Source organism: Dipodomys spectabilis, unplaced genomic scaffold, assembly GCF_019054845.1.
Source record: "Dipodomys spectabilis isolate Male_0828 unplaced genomic scaffold, ASM1905484v1 ptg000204l, whole genome shotgun sequence".
NCBI lineage: Eukaryota > Metazoa > Chordata > Mammalia > Rodentia > Heteromyidae > Dipodomys > Dipodomys spectabilis.
The window spans coordinates 1,667,685-1,680,120 of NW_024870881.1; positions in this window are offsets into that span (position 1 = coordinate 1,667,685).

Genomic DNA, 12,436 nt, shown 5'->3' on the forward strand with positions numbered 1-12,436 from the left:
GTGAACTGTGCCTGGGAGGAGGCCCAGTTTTGGGAATCAGAATTGGGGCAGTGAATTACTAAAGGGAGAAGTGTGGTGGTAGTGTAGAAGTTTGCATTATGTTTGTTTTTTTGTTTTGTTTTGGGGTGTTTTTTTTTTTGGGTCCGGTCATGGGGCCTGGACTCTGGGCCTGGGCGCTGTCCCTCAGCTCTTCAGCTCAAGGCTAGCGCTCTACCACTTGAGCCACAACGCCACTTCCGGCTTTTTTTTTCCTTTTTGCTTACATGGTGCTGAGGAGTCGAACCCAGGTCCTCATGCATCCAAGGCAAGCGCTCTACCACTGAGCCACCTTCCCAGCCCTTGCAACATGTTTTGAAATAGAAAACAACATGTTCATGGTCTCATGGAAATGATCAGTGTGTGGCTAGAGGGAGGACTTAGAGTTATTGCTAGCTTTGAGTTCTTAGTTTTTTCTCTTTAAGTAGCAACTTTGTTACATGAGTTAAGATTTAAAGGCAAGGGTTTGCCTTTCCAGTCATTGTTTTCTTGAGCTGGGTATCCATGCTTCTTATTGTCGATAACAAATGCCACCTATCTAATCCATCTGAGCTCTTCTGTGGCCAGTCCTTTCTAAGTCAGAAGTACCCTCCCCCCAACAATTTTATTTGGGTAAGATTGAATAGAAGGAAATTGGGATCGTCACTGAAGATGGGAGAGTGAGGAAGCAAACCTTCAGTTTGTAGTTGGAATCTGTACACATGTAATGTGTTTCTGACTTCGGATTAAAATTGTCTAGACTCTCAGCCTGCTCCTTTCTTCTTTCTCCCTATATCCTTAGAACTAGGCATGGGTTGGAGCTCTCAGTGCAGTGTCCTTTAAAAAAAAAAAAGCATGGAGCCAAATTCCTTATTGGGATATATAATCATTGTTAGGAAAATGGAGGAGAAAGGAAAGAAACAGGCCAGGCTCAATCTTCCACACATGAGGGTTGTTTATTGAGGTATAGAGCAGTGAGGAGCACAGCCTTGGAGACGATATCAGCTCGGACAGGAGCTGGGTTTTTATGAGGTCTGAGCCAGGAGGCAGAGGTTTAAGAAGCCTCAAAGGCCAAGGGAGGTGGTAGCTTTTGGGTTGGGCCCACGAGGGAAAGTTTACAGCTAGGCTTAGATTGCCCTGCTGGAGTTAGCCTGTCTGCACTTATTTTTGGGGTTGCCTGGTATCTGGTTGCCTGGTATGCATTTGGGAAAACAGTGGGAATCAATCCTTCAATCATTTGTACATTCAGAGTAGACTTTTTTTTACAAGTTATTTGGTATATTCATTTCTTGTATTTCAGAGAGGGAGGAGATTCACACTGCTGTGCCTGTCTAATCACAGCTTGGTCACTTGGGAACTAGTCAGTCATCTGTTTTATTCCTGAATGGGCAGTTTTGACAGAGCTTGGTGAATGTAGTTGCATGAGTTGGCCTGAAAAATTTATGTTCAAGAGGGTTTATTCACAGGGCAGTTAAAAAACTGAATATCAGGGCTGGGGAGGTGGCTCAGTGGTTAGAGTGCTTGCCTCACATGCATGAGGCCCAGGGTTCGATTCCTCAGCACCACATAAACAGAAAAATCCAGAAGTGGCGCTGTGGCTGAAGTGGTAGAGCACTAGCCTTGAGCTAAAGAGCTGAGAGACAGCACCCAGGCCCAGAGTTCAAGTCCTACGACCAAGACACACACACACTCACAAATTGAATCTCAGTTCCTTTCTATATAGGCATTTCTATTCAGGGTTACTTATGCTTCCTTGTTTTCTTTTTTTGTGATGCCGAGTATCATACTTAAGGATGTATATGTCAAAAAACTCTGCCACTGAGTTGAATCTCTCTCTAACTCTTGGTGTTTTGAAACTATCTCACTGTGGAGCTCAGGTTAGCTTTGAACTTGCTGTGTAAACTTTGTTTCACTGGCCAAGCACTGGTGGCTCACACCTGTAATCCTAGCTACTGAGGAGGCTGAGATCTAAGGATCATGGTTCAAAGCCAGCCCAGGCAGAAAAGTCCGTGAGACTCTTATCTCCAATAAACCACTAGAAAACTGGAAGTGGTGCTGTGGCTTAAGGGGTAGAGCTCTCGCCTTGAGCTGAAGAGTGCAGGGACAGCGCCCAGGCCCAGAGTTCAAGCCCCACAACCAATTTGGGGGGGGGGGAGGGGAACAAAACTTTGTTTCACTCAAACTTATGATCTTTCTGCCTCTATCTGAGAGCCAGAATCATAAGCTTGTGCCCCTATATCAAGCTGCTCTGTTCCCAGCTTTTTTTTTAAGTTCCAGACCCCAAACTGGTCCAATTTTACTTCTTCCATTTTCCTTCTCTCTTCTCTTTTCCTTTTCTCTCCCTCCTTCCCTCCCTCCTTTCTCTTTCCTCCCCTCTCCTTTTCCTTTTTTGCCAGTGGTGTTAGAACCCACCCTGTGCCTCTTAACCTGATGCAACTAGGAGGAGCAAGGCAGTAATGGAGACCGGACTGTGAGATAGAGGTCTGGGGCACCAGGGCACCTGTAGCCTTCCTCCAGCTTCAGATTCCAAGGTTCCATTCGCCAAGGTTTTTATTGGTCTTGTGTAGCAAGTAATGTACAAACTTCTACAGATAACAATATTTTGTATACAAGTGGTGGATGACCTTATACTGAGATAGAGTGAACAAGCTTACAATTTGCATAAACCTAAATCTACTCTCAGGCTCCCACACAGTTGTGGGTAGAGTTAGCCTACACCCAGGATAGAAATCTGAATTTTGCTAAGCCTGGACTGATTGACCTTTTAAGGAAACTCTCAGTGTCCTGAGAGTTCGTTGGGAGAAGGCATCTCAAACTCAATCCTCCTGGGATCTCACAGCTTGGGTTTTCAGGCTCTCACAAGCAGAATTTGAATTCAGCCTCACTCAGGCTCAGCTCTTAACTCTATCACTTGAACCATACATCTGTTTTTTTGCTGGTTATTTTGGATATGAAATCTCACTGATTTTTCTGCATAGTCTGGCCTCAATCACAGGCAGTCCCCTGGATCTCAGCCTCCTCAGTAGCTACAATTAATTACAGGCATGGGCTACTAGCATTAGCTTTCTTTGATAACCTGATGATCAAGCCAGAATCAAAGAAAATGAAAAGGAACGAATGTGGAGGAGTTTGTGACCATCCTAAGTTACGCACCATAGACCTACAAGGAAAACAGTTATGGGAGGAACACATTTTTTTTTCTTCACTGATCATTCCTTTTTCAGAAAAGCAGTGACTTAGTTCTTACTGAATATTATAGGAGGAAATACATGCTTGACTGGGTGTTCCTTTTGTCTTGGAAATAGGATGTACAAAAGAAGTATTCTTTCTAGTCCACTTCCTCCCATGCAGTAACAAGGTGGTAAGTTGGACTTGACTCTTGAGAAGAAGTCAAGTAATTTTCCTACTCACGGTAAAATACCAAAAGTATACAATTTACCATTGTGATTGTGCACTGGAGTTTATTTTCATAGTGATCACTATAATGTGATCAATATTTTTATAGTGATCACTATAATGATCACTATTACCTAGAACTTTTCATCACCCGCAGAAGAAAACTCTAGCTGTTAAAGCAGTCCCTGCATCATTCCAGCCTCAAGAAGCCACTGACCTGCTTTGTCTTTGTGGGTTTACCTATTCTGGATGTTTCAAATAAATAGAATCATATACATGGCTTTTTATGTCTGGCTTGGTTCACTTAGTGTGGTTTCAAAGTCCATCTATCTTGTACCATATACATCAGTTATGGCTTAATATGTGTATGACATTTTATCAGTTGGACATTTCCACTGTTTACCATTATGAATAAGGTTACAATGAACAAGTTTGAGTTTCTGCTTTCATTTGGGTGTGGGGCGGGGGGGCGGGGAGGGGAAGCATATATACTTAGGAGCAGAATTGCTGGTTCATCGGATAAATTGTAGTTTTAGTTTTTGAGGACTGTTAAACTGTTTTCCATAGGTACTATACCACTTGGGATTTCCACCATTAGTGTGTAGATTGTGGTGTCTCTATATCTCTGCTAGTATTTTTTATTACATTGATCCTGGTAGGTGAGAAATATGTCTTGTTAAACTGTTTTCCTTAGGTACTATACCACTTGGGATTTCCACCTTTAGTGTGTAGACTGTAGTGTCTCTATATCCCTGCTAGTATTTTTATTACGTTGATCCTGGTAGGTGAGAAATATATCGTGTAGTTTTTTATTGCATTTCCCTAACCATTTACTGGAGGCTAGCATCTTTTCTTTTGTGTTTATTGGCCTATTGTATATCTTCATTGGAAGAATGACCAACTAACTATTCAGGTCCTTTCTCCATTTGGAATAAAGTTTTTCTGTATTTAAATCATTGGTTATGCTTTTGGTGGGATAGCTGAAAATCCATTGCCAAATTCAAAGTCATGATTTCCTATTTTGAGAGTTTTATGGTTTTTGCCTCCCACTGATCCATCTGAGTTAATTTAATTTGTAACTGGTTCTGGGAATCTGAATTTGCAAAGGGAATCCTGAACCATTTTCATCCAGCAGCAGGAGGGAAAAAGAACAAGAGGAAATAATGATCTATGAACAGTTTCTTTCTCTTTTTCTTTCTTTTCTTTTTTCTTTTCTCTTTTTTTTTGGGGGGGGGGGGGTCCGGTTGTGGACCTGAACTCTGGGCCTGGGCACTGTCCCTCAGCTCTTCAGCTCAAGGCTAGTGCTCTACCACTTGAGCCACAGCGCCACTTCCGGCTTTTTTTTCTTTTTGCTTATGTTGTGCTGGGGAATCGAAGCCAGGGCCTCATGCATGCAAGGCAAGCACTCTACCACTGAGCCACCTTCCCAGCCCCCAACAGTAGCATTTTTATATATCAATAAAAAGTTGCTTGAAACAGGTTTTGAAAATGCAGTGCTATTCACAATAGTGCCAAGAAAACTAAGAAAGTGAAACAAATAACAAGACAGTGACAAAACTGAAGAGGACAAACAAGGAAATGGAAAGATAATCTCAGATCTCATGGGTGGGAGGGTTTAATACTGTTAAAATGTTCATTACTCAAAGCAACCCAAAGTGGGAAAAAAGTATAAGAATCAAAAGAAATACAGAATAGCCAAAAAGCAGTCCTGAACAAAAAAACAAGAGTTGGAGGTATTTGCAACACTTAACTTCAAGATGCACCAGAAAGCTGTAGTAATCAAAATACAGTTACTCCACATAGATAATGGAACAGAATAGAAAGCCCAGATATTAACCTGTGTTATTACAGCCCATTTTCAACAAAGACACCAGAAACATACTGGAGAAAGGACAGTCTCGTCAATAAATGGTTGTGGAGAAACTGGATGAACAGATACAGGTAAATACAACTAGCTCCTTAAATCTCCACATTCAATTCAATTCAATATGGTTATAGGACCTAAATGTCAGACCTGGAACTCTGAAATTACTAGAAGAAAATAGGGAAAATAAAGACACCGTAAGTGCAAGGAACAAAAGCCAAACTAGACATGTGGTCATAACAAACTAAGCTTAGTTTGTACAGCAAAACAAAATATCTGAAAACAGTGAATTGATACATTAGCCCTCTTGCTGTGACAAAATGCCTGAGAAAATCAACTTGGTTCATGGTTTCAAGGTTCAGTGCACAGTTGCTTGGCCTTGTCACATATCATGTATCCAAATCCTCTAGGTCCTTGCTCACATCCTCTGGAGATCCCTCGTGCTTTTTGAAGGACTTCGCTCTCCTTATACAATGAGTGAGTAATAAATCCACTTTCTCCACGCAGATACATTCCTTCATTAATCCAGATCTCAGTGACCACACTATTTCAATAAAGCACCAGTTTGTCATTCTGTCATGGTTTCCATAGGTTCCCATAAGCCATCAGTTCTGTTTCCACCATGCCCTCTGGGCATTAAAAATTTTGCAAATCCTATCACGGTTTGGGGCCATTACTCCCAGCACCATTACCATCTGATTGGGTGTGTTATTCAACATTTAGGTCTGAGCTCCTCTGAGGTCATGCATTTTGAATGTTCTTCCAAGTGAAGCTCTGTCTCCACAGCATTCAAGATAGACTGCGGAGGGGAGCCAGTCAGATGATCAGATAGCATCTGGCAATCAGCATGAACCTATATTTCTACCTGAGGCTGTGATGCTGGGGGTAACAGCTTGCTGTGCTGATGCTCAGCCTACGTTCAGGCTGAAGGTCCAATCAGATTCAAGCTCCACAGTATATTGCTGAGCATTCACAATGCCCATAATATAGTTATTACCCTTATGTCAATTATTTGAACATGTGGGTTATTCAGTGTAGAGAGGATAAATGTATATATTACTGTTTCAGAAATTTAGAAGTCTTTCAATGATGGTGTCTTTAATTAGAACTAGCCTGTTTTAATTTTTTTCTTGCACTCTCATCCATTGAAGAAGAGGCTGCTCATCCAAGCAGCCTCTAGAGGCACAGGAGAGCATTGGTCCATGAAGGTGCCTGGGGACACCTAGAATTGTCTCACCGAGAGAGTTTGGGGCAGTGCTGTGGTGAGGGCATAACCTTTTCTGGGTCCGGAATCCATAGCTGGCCACTCAACAGGTTGTTGGGTTATCCCAGGGCCTCTTCCCAGACTCTGGTCTAGCCTGGCCTGGGGCTGAGTGAAGGCTTGGAGGGAGATTTTGGCAGGTGCTAAGAAGGAAGAATCATCAGAAATAAGAGACTTCAGACTCACATATATGAAGTAGTTGCCAAGCTCTCCCCCGACCCCACCACGTTGAGAGAGTAGTAGTGTTCCTGTGCTCTCAGGCATGACAGGTATAAGGACATCTAGGTCTTGTGGCAGGTTTCTCAGCACTTGGCACATCTTAGCTCACAGCTCACAACTTTAAAGGCAGGAAGCACCTGCATTTTTCAGAAGAAGGAAATATTTAATATAAACTCTGTGGTGTGGAGTCCCTGCCCAAGGGATAGTGAATGGTATTTTCCAGGATGAGAAATTTTCTTATATTGAACCTCTGTGGACTATTGTTCACTTGGCTTTTTTCCCAGGTAAGAGGGACTGATTGAGAGTGGGGGCAGAGTGGGGGAATGCTATGGCTCCCAACCCAGACACCATTGGAAAGGTTGGTTATTCGTGCTATTAGTGCTTGCTGTGTTCTTCCTCACCACCAGAGGGTAGCAGTGGGCCACATCTTGGGAAAGTCATAGGGTAGGCAGTTAACTAGGTATCATGATAGGCTAGGATGATGGCCTTGGATGTTGGTAAGGAATTAACATCTTGGTTCACCGACCTTAATGGAATGACTTGCAACACACAGCAGGGCCTTTCTGACCTGAAGTCCCTACAGCCTGAGAAAGATAACAGTCCAGTCTGACCAGCCAAATCCAAGAACTCCTCTGCTTTACTGATAATCTTTACACAGCCTCTGAAAGTTAATGACCTATTAACCTAGCTTTCCAGGACTGACCTAACGCCTGTGTCTGCAGACCACAATAAAATATGGAGGCCTCAGGACCCCCAAGGCAGCAGTCCTTGAGGCCATAAATTCCCATCTGGAGAGGGCATTGTTTTCACTTTGCTTTATATTCATAAACCTGCTCTTGCTTGTCTCCTAGGCCAGCTTTTTACTCGTCTTTCTTTGATGAAGACCAAGAATTTTCTAGTCCCTAGATCTGGATCCCGTGACAAGAATAATAGTTCTCAAGCTATCAGCTCATGACTTTTTGTCCCCTGGTCCTGGGGCTTTAACTCTTTGGGGGGAGGGAGTGTCCCTGAGCTTTTATTGTTATAATGGTGATGAACAAACTGGGTGCTGGTGGCTCATGCCTATAATCCTAGCTACTTGGGAGGCTGAGATCTGAGGATCCAGTTCAAAGCCAGCTAGGCAGGGAAGTCTGTGGGACTCTCTTCAATTAACCACCAAAAAACCAGAAGTGGCGCTGTGGCTCTTGAGCAAAAAGAGCTCAGGGACAGGGACAGCACTCAGGCCCCAAGTTCAAGCCCCATGACTGACCAAAACAAAGCAAAACCAAAAGATATACAGAGTGAAAGGATCTGTCATCCATCCCAGGGAACCATGAGGAGACAGGCAGGCACAGGAAAAAGATTATTACAGGGTTTATTGGAGGAGCCATATTTTCCCCGGAGAGAGAGCACATGGTGGCCTCTGCTATCTAGGTAGCAGCAGGGTCTGGGGATTAGGAAGTGAGGTAGATGGGAGCTCAGGTGGGTCTGGGCAGAGAGAGGGAGAGGCCAGCTGTATGGTGGGAACTCCAGGGCAGGGAGGAGCTCAGGTCTGGGCATATAATGTTTACATTCTCCGCTCTGTGGTTTAATAAAAATTGGGGGTACCAGGCTGAGGGGTATGGGTGAAGATCATTTCTTCTGGAGCTACTTCCTGCTGTAAAGGGGCAAAGTAGTCAGGGGTCCCTGTTTTGTTGCTCGGCGGGGTAACGTCCAAGAAGCATCTGCTTGACAGTGGTTGGTAAAGGTCCTCCTTTTTCCATGGCAATAGTTATGTAAAATGTAAGACACAATTAATAAAAGGCAAAATTGATGTTAAGGCAAAAATTAGTTAGCAGCCCAAGAGAGGAATATGCCATAGAGGGATTGATTCCCAGAAGGGGCTATCAAAGACCTGAAATTGCCTTTTCTGTCTTGAATTGGAGACATAGCATGGTACCTGACTCCCAGCATCCTGGAGGAGGGGGAGGAAGACTTGTCCTGCTTTAGGTTCACAGTAACCTGAGGAGGAGGTAGCAGAGATATTTAAAGGTACCAGAGCCAACAGGTGTCATGGGCTCTTTGGCTCCTTCCTGTTGGCCTGGGGCATCAAGGAATCCCTGGAGTTTTAGGGTCCAGGTCTGCTCTGGGTAAGGCAGGGCAGTGTAAGTGATGTCTCTAGTTGCCTGTAGCAACAGGATGGCCTTGACTTGTTCCCAGGTAGTATCCTGGGCCTGTTGAAAAAGACTTTTGGAAAGATCAGGCAAAAAGCTGACACAGTGATAAGGTCAGTTAACATGAATGACATGGGAGAACACACATTGGCCAAGGGCCAGAAAAATTCCATTTGGAGTATAAGCCCAGTAGCAGCCCATTACAGGGAAGGAGGAATAACTGGACTTGAGGCAAGGAGGGCAGGAAGGGGTGTCTAGTCTTTGAGTAACTGGGTAGGGGAGAGCATAATGGACTGGTTGGAAGTATCAGTCAGAGGCTACTATAAATACAAATAGCAGGTAACAAAGGCAAGACTGTTCAATGTAAGGTCTGCTCCTGGATGGCGAACAGACTCCACCCTCCTCGCAGCAAAGTCTCCACCCAGTACCTGCGTTACCTAGGCAACTGGCACACCTGGAAGATCACATCTGCATCCACTGAGGTCACATCTGAATTTGATGTGGCCACAACTTTCTCCACCCATACCCTAGATAAGGCCTAGCCCAGGCCCAGACGCTCTCTCTGCTCTTTTCTAGCTCTTTCTCAGCTCTTTCCTTCTCTTCTCTTTCCCAGCTTCCTTCTCTTTCCTAGCTCTTTCCCACCTTTCCCAGATGCTCTCTTTTCTAGCTCTTTTCTCTCTTTTCTAGCTCTTTTCTCTCTTTTCTAGCTCTTTTCTCCCTCTTTCCCAGCTCTCTCTCTTTCCCAGCTCTCCCAGCTCTCTTTCCCAGGCCTTTCCCCTCCACATGGAGGGCCAACATGGCCTGGTGCCAGCCTGAACGATGAATAAACCTACCCCTTACCTGAATACCACCTGCGTGGTGCTGTTCTTACTCGGCTACCTCTTTAAACACCTAATATTCACTTTCTGTCCAATTAGAAGGCAGACAGATATGGACATTAGGTGGACAAATAACTATTTCTCTTGATCTCCTGGCTCTGATTGATTTTGTAAGGGTGAGTGTAAGGTGACTCCATTTAGGATCTCATCTCCTCTTACTCCTCTCCAAGGTTGTCCAATGTCAGGACTGACTTTGTTCTGGTGGTGTCTCAGCATCCATTGCTGGGATAGCTTGTCCCAGTTGGCATTGTCAGGGTTTGGACTCAAGGCCTGGGCACTGTCCCTGAGCACTTCTGCTCAAGGCTAGTGCTCTACCATTTGGAGTCACAATGCCACTTTTAGCCTCCAGCTGGATACTTAGAGGTAAGTCTTATGCCTTGCCTCCAGCTTGGCTCTGCTGATTAGTGGGAGATGGAGTTTTAGAGGGATTCTTTTGTGCCCGGGGTTGGCTTTGAACTGTAGCAAAAAGAGTCCAGTTACAAAAGCCCTTTCTAATTAAAGCAACAAGATCAATGATAGATGTTACCAATAACTTGCTAACAATTGATTAAGAATTACTTGCCAGTTTTTTTGTTTTTGTTTTTGTTTTTTTTTGTTTGTTTGGTCGGCCGTGGGGCTTGAACTCTGGGCCTGGGCGCTGTCCCTCAGCTCTTCAGCTCAAGGTGAGCGCTCTACCACTTGAGCTACAGCGCCACTTCCGGTTTTCTGGTGGTTTATTGGAGATAGGAGTCTCACGGTCTCTCCTGCCCGGGCTGGCTTTGAACCACGATCCTCAGATCTCAGCCTCCTGAGTAGCTAGGATTACAGGCGTGAGCCACCAGCGCCCGGCTTAGTTTCTTTGTTTTTTAATAAAACCCAATAGAGGTTTTTAAACTGGGACTGATTGGCACTCTAAGTACCACCCATTGCCTCTGGGCAGCCTGTTTAACACTCCGGTTTATAAAAGCATTTTTCTGGCTAGCTGAGGAATCTGATTTAGGCAGATCTCAATAGGGACGTAATCGCAGGTCTCTGGTAATCCTAATTTATCATTTTTACCTTGAAATAACCCTTTAGGACAATTTTATCTTTTAAACTTTTTTTTGGGGGGGGGGTCCAGTCGTGGGGCCTGAACTCTGCGCCTGGGTGCTGTCCCTCAGCTCTTCAGCTCAAGGCTAGCGCTCTACCACTTGAGCCACAGCGCCACTTCCGACTTTTTTCTTTTTGCTTATGTGGTGCTGAGGAATCGAACCCAGGGCCTCATTCATGCAAGGCAAGCGCTCTACCACTGAGCCACCTTCAGGTCAGCCTCTCCCCCACAACTTCCCAAATTTTTACAAAGGGGATGCCATTTTTAATCCTTTTTTCTAAAGTTAATTTGCATTTAAATGCTTCACTGAAACACTGTGCTACAACGTTTAACTCTAGGCCTCTAAGCCGAAGATTTAAACTAGCCACATTCTTCCTGCAGTCTGAGTCTTTAGGAAATTAGCAGTTTTTCTTAATGTTCTTTGCTCCTACACCCCTTATGGTCTAAATTGTGGGGATTAACATTACAGAAACAAATATCTGAAGTGGCTAGTGTTTGACCCCATCATGTGTGATGGAGCAAGGCCGGGGGAGGCTGTGGCTTCTGTCCCACCTCCCGCTGGTTACCTGCAAAAATTTCTACATATATTGGTTAAAGACTGGTTTACAGGGCTGAAGGTGCCTCAGTGGTAGAGCGCTTGCCTTGCACGCATGAGGCCCTGGGTTCGATTCCTCAGCACTAGCCTTGAGCTGAAGAGCTGAGGGACAGCGCCCAGGACCAGAGTTCAGGCCCCACGACCGGACCAAAAAAAAAAAAAAAGACTGGTTTACACTGGCTTTTGCAGGCTGGTGCCACTGATTTCACTCTGGTCCCTTGATCTTAAAGGGAGTTAATTGGCGTACAGGGGAGAAAATGGAGAATTAAAACCTTAGCCTTAGTTTACTAGCCATGGTCAGAAGTACAATATTTAACTCAGCATAGATGGACATAGGAATGATATAAATCACAGCCAACCTAATTACCAATTTCATTTACTTTGCAAAGGAAAATCTTTTCTAACTCCTTTCCCTAGGCCTTTTAAAATTGCCTGTTTTTCCTTTTGCTTATAGTCAGGTCACAAAGTTTTAAAGGAATTTATATTAAATCACAGCTTCCACTGACAAAGATTTTTAGTAAGCCGAGTACTTGGTAACCTTGATACCATAATCATTTACATACAGACAAGTAGATAGACAAGTTTGTGCACAGATTATAGAGTGTACTCGAGTTATACCTCCATTTCCAACTTTTTGGTGGTTAATTGGAGATGAGATTCTCACTAACGCTGGGCGCTGGTGGCTCACGCCTGTAATCCTAGCTACTCAGGAGGCTGAGATCTGAGGATCACGGTTCAAAGCCAGCCCGGACAGGAGAGACCGTGAGACTCCTATCTCCAATAAACCACCAGAAAACCGGAAGTGGCGCTGTAGCTCAAGTGGTAGAGCGCTTGCCTTGAGCTGAAGAGCTGAGGGACAGCGCCCAGGCCCAGAGTTCAAGCCCCACGGCAGACCAAAAAAAAAAAAAAAAGATTCTCACTAACTTTTCTGTTCAGGCTGGCTTTGAATGAGATCTTCAGATCTCAGCCTCCTGAGTAGCTAGGATTACAGACATATGCCCAAAGTG